The sequence below is a fragment of the Enhydra lutris genome, unplaced genomic scaffold, assembly GCF_002288905.1.
Source record: "Enhydra lutris kenyoni isolate GAN:26980312 unplaced genomic scaffold, ASM228890v2 scaffoldscaffold34, whole genome shotgun sequence".
NCBI classification, from domain to species: Eukaryota; Metazoa; Chordata; class Mammalia; order Carnivora; family Mustelidae; genus Enhydra; species Enhydra lutris.
Window position 1 is genome coordinate 30,022,032 of NW_019154118.1, and position 10,172 is coordinate 30,032,203.

At 45.2% G+C, this 10,172-nt stretch overlaps 1 pseudogene; it reads left to right on the forward strand.

Annotated features, from left to right (window-relative positions):
* The first annotated feature begins 316 nt into the window (after nt 1-316).
* LOC111153717 lies at nt 317-5,231 on the forward strand (annotated as a pseudogene).
* The last annotated feature ends 4,941 nt before the right edge of the window (nt 5,232-10,172 follow it).

Below are 10,172 nucleotides of genomic sequence, written 5' to 3' on the forward strand. Positions count from 1 at the left end.
ACGAGGAGCAGGGGCCGCGGTCTCCGTCCGCGGTGGGGTCACTGCGCGCGGCGGTGCGGGCGCCTCTCCCGCCTCCGGGGCCAGGGCGCCCGCCCCACCGCTAAAGCCGCGGGTGCGGGGGCGGGCACGCAGGTGTGAGCGCACCTTGTCGCGCGGCCGTGACACAGAGCCCGGCGTCCAGGCACGCCCGTGGGAGGAGAGATGACCCGGGGAGCCCGCGACGCACCCGCAGTCCACGCTGGGCAGGAGCGAGCTCTTCCTCCGCAGGCTCGCGGACACTCAGCGCGACGTCCCCCCACTTTGCGGACGCGCAAGTATGCCACGTGCTATGGTCAGTCTCAGGGCGTCCGCGGGCCCCAGCCCCGGCCCGACCCTCCACTCTGAGCACTCCTGGTCCCTCCAGCCCGTCCCTCCAGCCGCTCGCACGGTGAGGGCCCCGCCCGCCGCGCCCCGCGGGACCCGCTCTGTCCAGGGGCTGCGAGTGCCCGCTGTGTGCACGCACGTCACGTTCTCACACGCATCACCATCGCCCGTGTCTACGCCGGTTGAGGCCCCGGGTGTCGGCCGCCGCTGCCGTGAACACCGGGTGGACAGGTCCTCCCCACGCTGATGGCAGTTCCTCGGCGTGAACGCCCGGGAGGGGCCTTCTGGATCGCCCGGTGCTTCTAGTCTTACTGGCTTGAGGCCTAGAAGGGCTTATCCTTTGACTGGACAAAAGACAAGCTTTTGACCCTGTAATTCAAAAGCCACTTCTACTTTGTATAGTGCTTCCTAATGCTGGAGTTCATTTCTGGGCTTTCTAGGAGGTTTCATCAATCCGTTGAGATCCAGGAGGAAGAGAGTGTAGCTCCGTGGTGAAGGGCATGATCCTAGGAGCCAGACCTCCCGGGTGTCAGTCCCGCTTCTGTCTTCAGGACTTGTGTGAGCAGAGCAAGCAACTCAGCTTCCCTGTGCCTGTTTCCTTATAAACATACAGAGACATTAACGATAGTACGGATTTCATGCCAGAGCTGCGAGGACTAAGTGAATGACCCTATGTAAACCATTCATATAAATACACAAACATTGTACACTGAACATCAGGCACTGTTCTAAGTGGTGCTACTATTATTTCCCTAGCTTTTTGCTAATAATACGTTCGTTAAGTTGCTGTATTTTTTTTCTTAAGATTATATTTATTTATTTGACAGAGAGACCACAAGTAGGCAGAGAGGCAGGCAGAGAGAGAGGAGGAAGCAGGCTCCCTGCCGAGCAGAGAGCCCGATGCGGGGCTGGATCCCAGGACCCTGAGATCATGACCTGAGCCGAAGGCAGAGGCTTTAACCCACTGAGCCACCCAGGCACCCGGAGAAAGCTCGACATGTAGTAAAGCCAGGTGCCCATTCTATTCTCACAACATTGACACAGATACAGATTTCTGCTTCTAGTCATGATGGAGTAACTGGGATCGGCTGCTCTCTCCTGCCGTAAACAACTGAAATATATGAAACAATGTTTTTTAAACTTTTTTTTAAAAAAAGATTTACTTATTTGAGAGAGTGAGAGAGAACATGTTCAAGTTGGGGGAGGAGCAGAGGGAGAGAGAGGCTCTCCAGCAGATTCTGTGCTGAGCATGGAGCCCAATGCAGGCCTTAATCCCATGACCCCTGAGATCATGACATGGGCCAAAACTGAGAGTCAGATGCTTAACCAACTAAGACACCCAGATGCTCCTTAGAAAATTTAAAATATAATATAAAATATATATAATATAATACTATAGCCTCCACACTGTACGTTACACCCCCAGAACTGATTTATGTTATAACTGGAATTTTGTACCTTTGGATGACCTTTGTCCATTTCCCTTACCCCCCCCAAATCTGTCCTCTGTTTCTATGAGTTCAGATTTTTTAGATTCTACATGTATGTGAGATCATATGGTATCTGTTTGACTTATTTCACTCACCATCACCCTCAAGGGCCATCCTTGTTGTCACAAATGGAAGAATTTCCTCCTTTTTTTATGGATGAATAACATTCCATTGTATATGAGTGTGTGTGTATCACGTATACACCCCATCTTCTCTACCCACTCACCCATCAGTGGACACAGATTGTTTCCATGTCTTGACTATCGTAAATAATGCTGCAGTGTAAATGTATCGTAAATAATGCTGCAGATATTTCTTTGAGAAAGCGATTTCATTTCCTTTGGATATGTTCCCCGACCTGGGATTGCTGGATTGTGTTAGTTTTATTTCTAATTATTGAGGAACCTCCGTGTGTTTTCCAGAGCGGCCACACCAGTTTGTGTTCCCACCGACAGTGCACAAGGTTCCCCTCTCTCCGCATCCTCACCAACACTTACCTCTTGTCTTCCTGGTTCTAGCCATTCTCACACACGAAGTGGTATCTCATCATGGATCTGCACTTGCATTTCGATAGCTGGTATTTTAAAACCTTGAAACTGACTATTTTAAAGCCACTTGGGGATGGGTCTAAACAGAGAAGGCGAGAGGTCCCAGGGATGAACTGGGGCAGGCCAGTGTACGGCGACTGGATTGACGAGCTATTACTGATGCAATGAATCCTCACAAATTTAGTGGCTTGAAACAACATCAGTTTCTCCTCTCATGGTGATGGAGGGCAGAGGTGTGGAACGAAGATCCAGGTAAAGACAGTGCAACAAGAAGGGAGTCGTCGCTCTGCAGAAGTCCACGGACTGATCCATGAAGCTGAGGACGGGAACTATCAGGTAAAGCAAATGGAAACCATGGAAACCACTGGTGACGCGGACAAGACTCTATTTGTGGAACTGGGGGCGGATGAGAGCCTGATCGGAGCGGGATGTTAGACCCGGATGGATGACCCAGACAGTCACAGGACGTCCCCCTTTACAAGCGCCTCATGTTGGACGAAGGCTCTGCTATCACTGTCTTGAAATTCTTAGTAATTTTGAACACGAGGCCTCACAGTTTTATTTTGTTTTGGCCAGACAAAGGTTATGGACAACTTTCTCAAGGAATTTTATATAAATAAGATCAGAAAATTGGAGCTGGAGGAGGAAGAGGGGTCACGGAAGAGTTTTTAAACTTAGGATGGTAGCTTTTCATGGTCTGGGTGCTGCCTCTGTGGCCCCAGAGAGCAGGGTTGATGGACGCTTTCTCCCTGCCGCCAGCATGTGCGTTCACGGGACCCCTGCCCTGGAGGGCACACCTCTGTTTCCCCGGCTCACCTCCATCGTTTTTCCAGTGGCCTGGTGGTGTCATGTAGAAAGGATCAAAACCTTATAGACTTGAAGTACAACATATCTTCTTAATCGACCAAACTCACGTCATTCGGAACCCCAGCATCTGAGAGTAATTTTCCATCTTTGTTCTTCACAGATCTGTGTTCTTTTGGAAGCATTTGCAAATTGATTGTATCATGATTTGTTCCAGCACTTTCCCAGGAACGCCAGTTAACTGGAATCAGAGCCAGAGTCATTCATTGCTGTCCTCAGGAAAGACACACTGTTGGCATCTGTCCAAGCTGCAGGCATCTCCCCATGGATCAAAGTCTCTGGAAACGGATTTCACTGTGAAGGGCTGCTAAATGCACTTGACACATAACCATGCAAAGAGCCAAACATACCAACTACCACCCACCACCAGGTATGCACAATGTAATGTCCACACCTCCCTGGCCTGGGGAAGTCATCCAACCCTGACCATGATAGATGAGAGACTTCCAGAAATCCCTGACACGGATGCTGCTGAAACTATGAATGGGAGGAGAAAAATTATAATCTCCTAAACCATCTCTAATACTTATCTACAATCATTCAACTTGTTGGAGCAAATTATTTTGAGTCACAGCCTCAGTTTTGCACAAGGGATAACAATTTCTCAACATACTCCATATTAGTAATTTCTGTAAAATTTAGGTGTAAAATTTCTGTAAAATCTTTGAATTTCCATTTATACTAGATGTCCTTTCCATCCCCCTTCACTGACGGCACTCACTGCACTGTCTGCCCTTAGTATTTCCTCTGTAAGTACTTGAAGGTGGGAAGGGGATGAGGGAAGAAGGACGAGACAATGGACAGATGGATGGAAGGACAGGCCTCAGGAAAATGGAAACAGACTTTTCACTGACTTCTCAGTTTCTCCTCACTGACAACATAGAGAAACACGAGGTCCAGAAACCCAACTCTTGTGGGCAAGGTGCTTCCATTGCAGTTAGGGAGACAGACGTGAACAGGAAGTTACAATGCATCACGGGAGACGGATGTAATCAAAGCCTGAGTCTTTGGGACCCATCCTTTCCTTTCCAGGTCTTTGAAAAAAATCTTAAGTTTTCTTGTGGTACTCAGACTTCTCTTCTTAGTTTAATCTCACCCACCGTCCATCCTTCCCACTCTTCCATCAACACTCACCTAATTCCATCTTGTTTTTTCAGAGTCTGTTCTTTATTCTGAGTTCATTAAAAAAAAACAAAACAAAACACTCCTAATACGTTAACAAGCAGATAGGTTGTCTCTTCTTAGACAACACTGCTAAAAATTTTAAATTTAGCTTTAAGTCTTAAAAGGTGTTCCTTTAAAAGTAAACTTTTGCTGCGCTGGTGAACACACAGAGATTCAGGGGAAGACCCTTAGCCTGGGGAGGGCAGGGAAGCTCTGTGTCCCAGAGATATGCAGCTACTGGCTGTTCCTGAGTCACACCCTCGTCACAGTAAACCAGTGACCTAAAACACAGCGACACACACACCTTTCTGCAGGAGACTTCTTCATGATGGAAAGAAGAACCCAAATTCACAGTACAGTGAACTCACTGAAAAGAACATTAAAGACGGGAAGACGGAACCATCTGAGATGACCATCAGTTTGTTAAAGAGGGAAACGAGTCAGAGACAGTGGCTGTCAATGCTCAGAAGAAACATTTCTTGATTGACGGGTTCCAAGAAATCAAGACAACCTTCAAGGTTGGAACAAGACCATGGATGGGAAGGCATGTGTGTCTCTGGTGCTGTTTTTTGACTGTAATAATGAGATCTTATTGAACGATGTCTTAGAAGGGGAAAGAGTACTTGGTAGAAGTGATGAGAACAGACAGAGCTTGGAAAAGAGAATTCGGACCTATCTTCGGTCAATAAAGCCAATTATTGACTTCTATGGAGCAACGGGGAAAGCCAAGAAAATAGCTGTGTCTAAGTTTACTGATGAAATTTTCGATGAAGTTGTGAAGACTTCTGACAAAGAAGGCTAACTCTGCATCTGAAAGCATCCTTGAAATCATGCTTGAATATTGCTCTGGTGGCCGCTATTACCACCCCCCTTTTAAGGCGATTTTAATCTTTCATATTTACATCTCAATTAATGGCTGGAAAGTATGCAGTAAAACAAATTATATATATATATTTTTTAAAGATTTTATTTATTTATTTGACAGAGAGAAATCACAAGTAGGCAGAGAGGCAGGCAGAGAGAGAGGAGGAAGCAGGCTCCCTGTTGAGCAGAAAGCCCGATGTGGGGCTTGAACCCAGGACCTGGGATCATGACCTGAGCCGAAGGCAGCGGCTTAACCCACTGAGCCACCCAGGCGCCCCACAAATTATATTTTTTATCTTTAATGTTTTTTGGTTACAGGAATAGACTGTGATTTTGGGTCTAACTCCATCTTAGCTATGGGGCTCATGAAACAAAGAAGGATATCAGCCAGTTCTTTGTCTCGACTCTAACAACATATCCCTTTATAGTTTGTGCCTTCTGTTAGCAGACTTTTTAGTGGGTGTGTGTATCCCTTCAGCAACTACGTGTTAAGATTAGGGATTCCCCACTTCCTTGTTTTCTGGAAGGTTTTAAATTTCCAACCTGTTAAGTGAATTTGTGGACCAAATTCCAAAGGAAATTTTCTGGTAGTCAGTTCCTCCAAAATGTGTTTGGTAAACAAACTCATGAAATGAATTCCTAGAAGCGTTTTAGTATTTATCAAATAACTGACCATTTCCTATAGAAAGGTAAGAAAACTTGGGCTTTGTTTTATGAAAACTTATACAAAGTTGTGTGACAGGATGTCTTCTGTGCTTCCTGGGGTTGGGACAGAATCTCTGGGGGTTCAGAATCAGTTCCCTTCTAACGTAAAGCGGAGGGTAAGAAGCAAGGATCCCATGAAATGACATGCGCTCCTGTGGTCTATTCTACAGCGTTAATGATGAGTAAACTGATCATAACAACATTCCTAGCACTAGAACCTTGAAATGCATGTACTAGGTTTATGGTAAAATGATTTGGTTAACATTCATTCAAAGTTTTTGGTTTGTTTTTTAGAGTAAAGGTAGGGCTGGTATGAAGTAAAAACATCGAATGGTTAAAAATAATAATAAAAAGATAGAAGTAAATTTTGGAGTAACAACGGCAGGCCTTTCGCTAGGCAAATGTGGCATCCTGAAATGCAGCTCGGTCATTGTCTAAGACTTTGAAGTTTCAAAAGTGCTTTCAGGTATATTTCATCACTTGATATTCTCATCGAGCTTATAGAATTCTCTGATTATTTTCATTTTACAGATGAGGAAGGAGAGGACCAGGCCAGAGTCGTACAGCCAGTAAGTAACAGAATCTCAAAGGTAAACTACTCGTGATTTTCAAACCCAGGGCTGTTCTAAAGACTCTTCTGCGGCCTTTCCAATTCTGAAAGCCAAGTGCCTGAAAGTGCTCGGCCATGTATTTGATTTTTGAGAAAAAGAGGAATTGAGGAGGGAAGGACAGAGGGGAGGGAGGAGAGAAAGGAGGAAGGGAACAGACTGTAGGAGTAGGGATGACGGTACCGGTACCAGCAGGAGCCCAGCAAGGGACCGGGGATGCGCCACACCGAGGGGAGGGGCACCCCGGAGCTGTAAGTCTCTTCCCTAGACTCTCTCTTTATTGTCCTTCCCAGCGGCAAGTCAAAAGTAAGAGAATCCACGAAATTAAAAGGGATGGTTAAGTACAGAATCTCCTTTGTTCTCCCAAAGCCTGAAGTAACAACTGAGACAAGTCACAGCTGGAGACGTGTCCATGGTTTCACAAACCCACGGCCTCCTGAGCCCGCCCAGGCCACCCACCGGGTGACCGACCCCCAGTGTCCACACGGCAGGTGCACTCCCTGCTGGGATGGCCTTGACGCAGGCAGAATGGCATTAGCTCTGAAAGACAAACTTAACTTAAAGTAGGTTCAATATATTACTCATATCTACAAAAAGGGCAGATCAGAAGTAGAATAACTCAGTGATTTGGGTACTACTCCATAAGAAAGCTATTTCTGATCAAACCAGCCGGCACGTATCCCTTTCCCATTTTCCATGTTAATTATTGAATCTATGTTATGGATTTCAGCATCTTGCTTGTAGTTTCTTGTGTTACTCTTACTTCCTTTTTAGATATTTATCTTGATACCGATGATATATCAAATGCTGTTTCAATGAGTACTTGATAATGTCCAGCCAAGTATCACAGAAAGTAATTCAGAAGGACCCATTTTAATTAAAATGGATTGTAAATTTTATCAAAAGGGTAACTTCCTTTAAGAAAAAAACCAATAAAATCTCATATTTTGTCCTTTTTCTTATTTAAGGAGTTAATTTCAAGTAAAGCTGTTCAAAAGAATTGTCTTCAACTGTAAGATCTTATTAGTAAGACACTGTATACAGTGAAATCTCTTCAAACTAATATTATTATTCCAAATAATTAAAAAAGTAGAAAAGGGGAGGAGTCAAGATGGCGGAGAAGTAGCAGCTGAGACTACTTCAGGTAGCGGGAGATCAGCTCGATAGCTTATCTAAAGATTGCAAACACCTACAAATCCAACGGGAGATCGAAGAGAAGAAGAACAGCAATTCTAGAAACAAAATCAACCACTTTCTGCAAGGTAGGACTGACAGAGAAGTGAATCCAAAGCGACGGGAAGATAGACCGCGGGGGGAGGGGCCGGCTCCCGGCAAGCGGCGGAGCAACGGAGCACAAAATCGGGACTTTTAAAAGTCTGTTCCGCTGAGGGACATCGCTCCAGAGGCTTAACCGGGGTGAAGCCCACGCGGGGTCAGCGTGGCCTCAGGTCCCGCAGGGTCACAGAAGGATCGGGGGTGTCTGAGTGTCGCAGAGCTTACAGGTATTAGAACGGGGAAGCCGGCTACAGAGACAGAGCCGAGGAGTGACTCTAAGCTCGGGGTTACCTTGAACCGGTCGCGGGCTCGGTCAGCTCGGAGCGCGGCCGGAGGCAGGGTGACGGGAGTCATTGGGCGCTGTTCTCTGAGGGCGCACTGAGGAGTGGGGCCCCGGGCTCTCGGCTCCTCCGGGCCGGACACTGGGAGGCCGCCATCTTCATTCCCGCCATCCGGACTCTACGGAAAGCGCTCAGGGGACAAAAGCTCCCGAAAGCGAACCCGAGCGGATTACTCAGACCGGCCCCGGGTAAGGGCGGTGCAACTCCGCCCGGGGCAAAGACGCTTGAGAATCACTACAACAGGCCCCTCCCCCAGAAGATCAACAAGAAGCCCAGCCAGGACCAAGTTCACCTACCAAGGAGTGCAGTTTCAATTCCAAGGAGAGCAGCGTAATTCCAGAGGAGGAGAAAGCAAAGCACGGAACTCATGGCTTTCTCCCCATGATTCTTTAGCCTTGCAGTTAATTTAATTTTTTTTCTTTTTCAATTTATTTTTCTTCTTCTGCTAAATTTTTTTAACTTTTACCCTTTTCTTTTTTAACTTTTTTAACTAGTTTATCTAATATATATATATATATTTTTCCTTTTTATATTTTTTTCTTTATTGGTTTTCTTTTTTTAATTGTTTCTTCCTTTTTTTTTCTTTTTTTTTTTTCTTCTTTCTGAACCTCTTTTTATCCCCTTTCTCCCCCTCATAATTTGGGATCTCTTCTGATTTTGCTAAAGCATATTTTCCTGGGGTTGTTGCCACCCTTTTAGTATTTTACTTGCTCCTTCATCTACTCTTATCTGGACAAAATGACAAGGCAGAAAAATTCACCACAAAAAAAAAAGAACAAGAGGCAGTACCAAAGGCTAGGGACCTAATCAATACAGACATTGGTAATATGTCAGATCTAGAGTTCAGAATGACAATTCTCAAGGTTCTAGCCGGGCTTGAAAAAGGCATGGAAGATATTAGAGAAACCCTCTCGGGAGATATAAAAGCCCTTTCTGGAGAAATAAAAGAACTAAAATCTAACCAAGTTGAAATAAAAAAAGCTATTAATGAGGTGCAATCAAAAATGGAGGCTCTCACTGCTAGGATAAATGAGGCAGAAGAAAGAATTAGCGATATAGAAGACCAAATGACAGAGAATAAAGAAGCTGAGCAAAAGAGGGACAAACAGCTACTGGACCATGAGGGGAGAATTCGAGAGATAAGTGACACCATAAGACGAAACAACATTAGAATAATTGGGATTCCAGAAGAAGAGGAAACAGAGAGGGGAGCAGAAGGTAAATTGGAGAGAATTATTGGAGAGAATTTCCCCAATATGGCAAAGGGAACAAGCATCAAAATCCAGGAGGTTCAGAGAACCCCCCTCAAAATCAATAAGAATAGGTCCACACCCTGTCACCTAATAGTAAAATTTACAAGTCTTAGTGACAAAGAGAAGATCCTGAAAGCAGCCCGGGAAAAGAAGTCTGTAACATACAATGGTAAAAATATTAGATTGGCAGCAGACTTATCCACAGAGACCTGGCAGGCCAGAAAGAGCTGGCATGATATATTCAGAGTACTAAACGAGAAAAACGTGCAGCCAAGAATACTATATCCAGCTAGGCTATCATTGAAAATAGGAGGAGAGATTAAAAGCTTCCAGGACAAACAAAAACTGAAAGAATTTGCAAACACCAAACCAGCTCTACAGGAAATATTGAAAGGGGTCCTCTAAGCAAAGAGAGACCCTAAAAGTAGTGGATCAGAAAGGAACAGAGACAATATACAATAACAGTCACCTTACAGGCAATACAATGGCACTAAATTCATATCTCTCAATACTTACCCTGAATGTTATGCCCCAATCAAAAGACACAGGGTATCAGAATGGATAAAAAAACAAAACCCATCTATATGTTGCCTACAAGAAACTCATCTTAAACCTGAAGACACCTCCAGATTTAAAGTGAGGGGGTGGAAAAGAATTTACCATGCTAATGGACATCAGAAAAAAGCAGGAGTGGCAA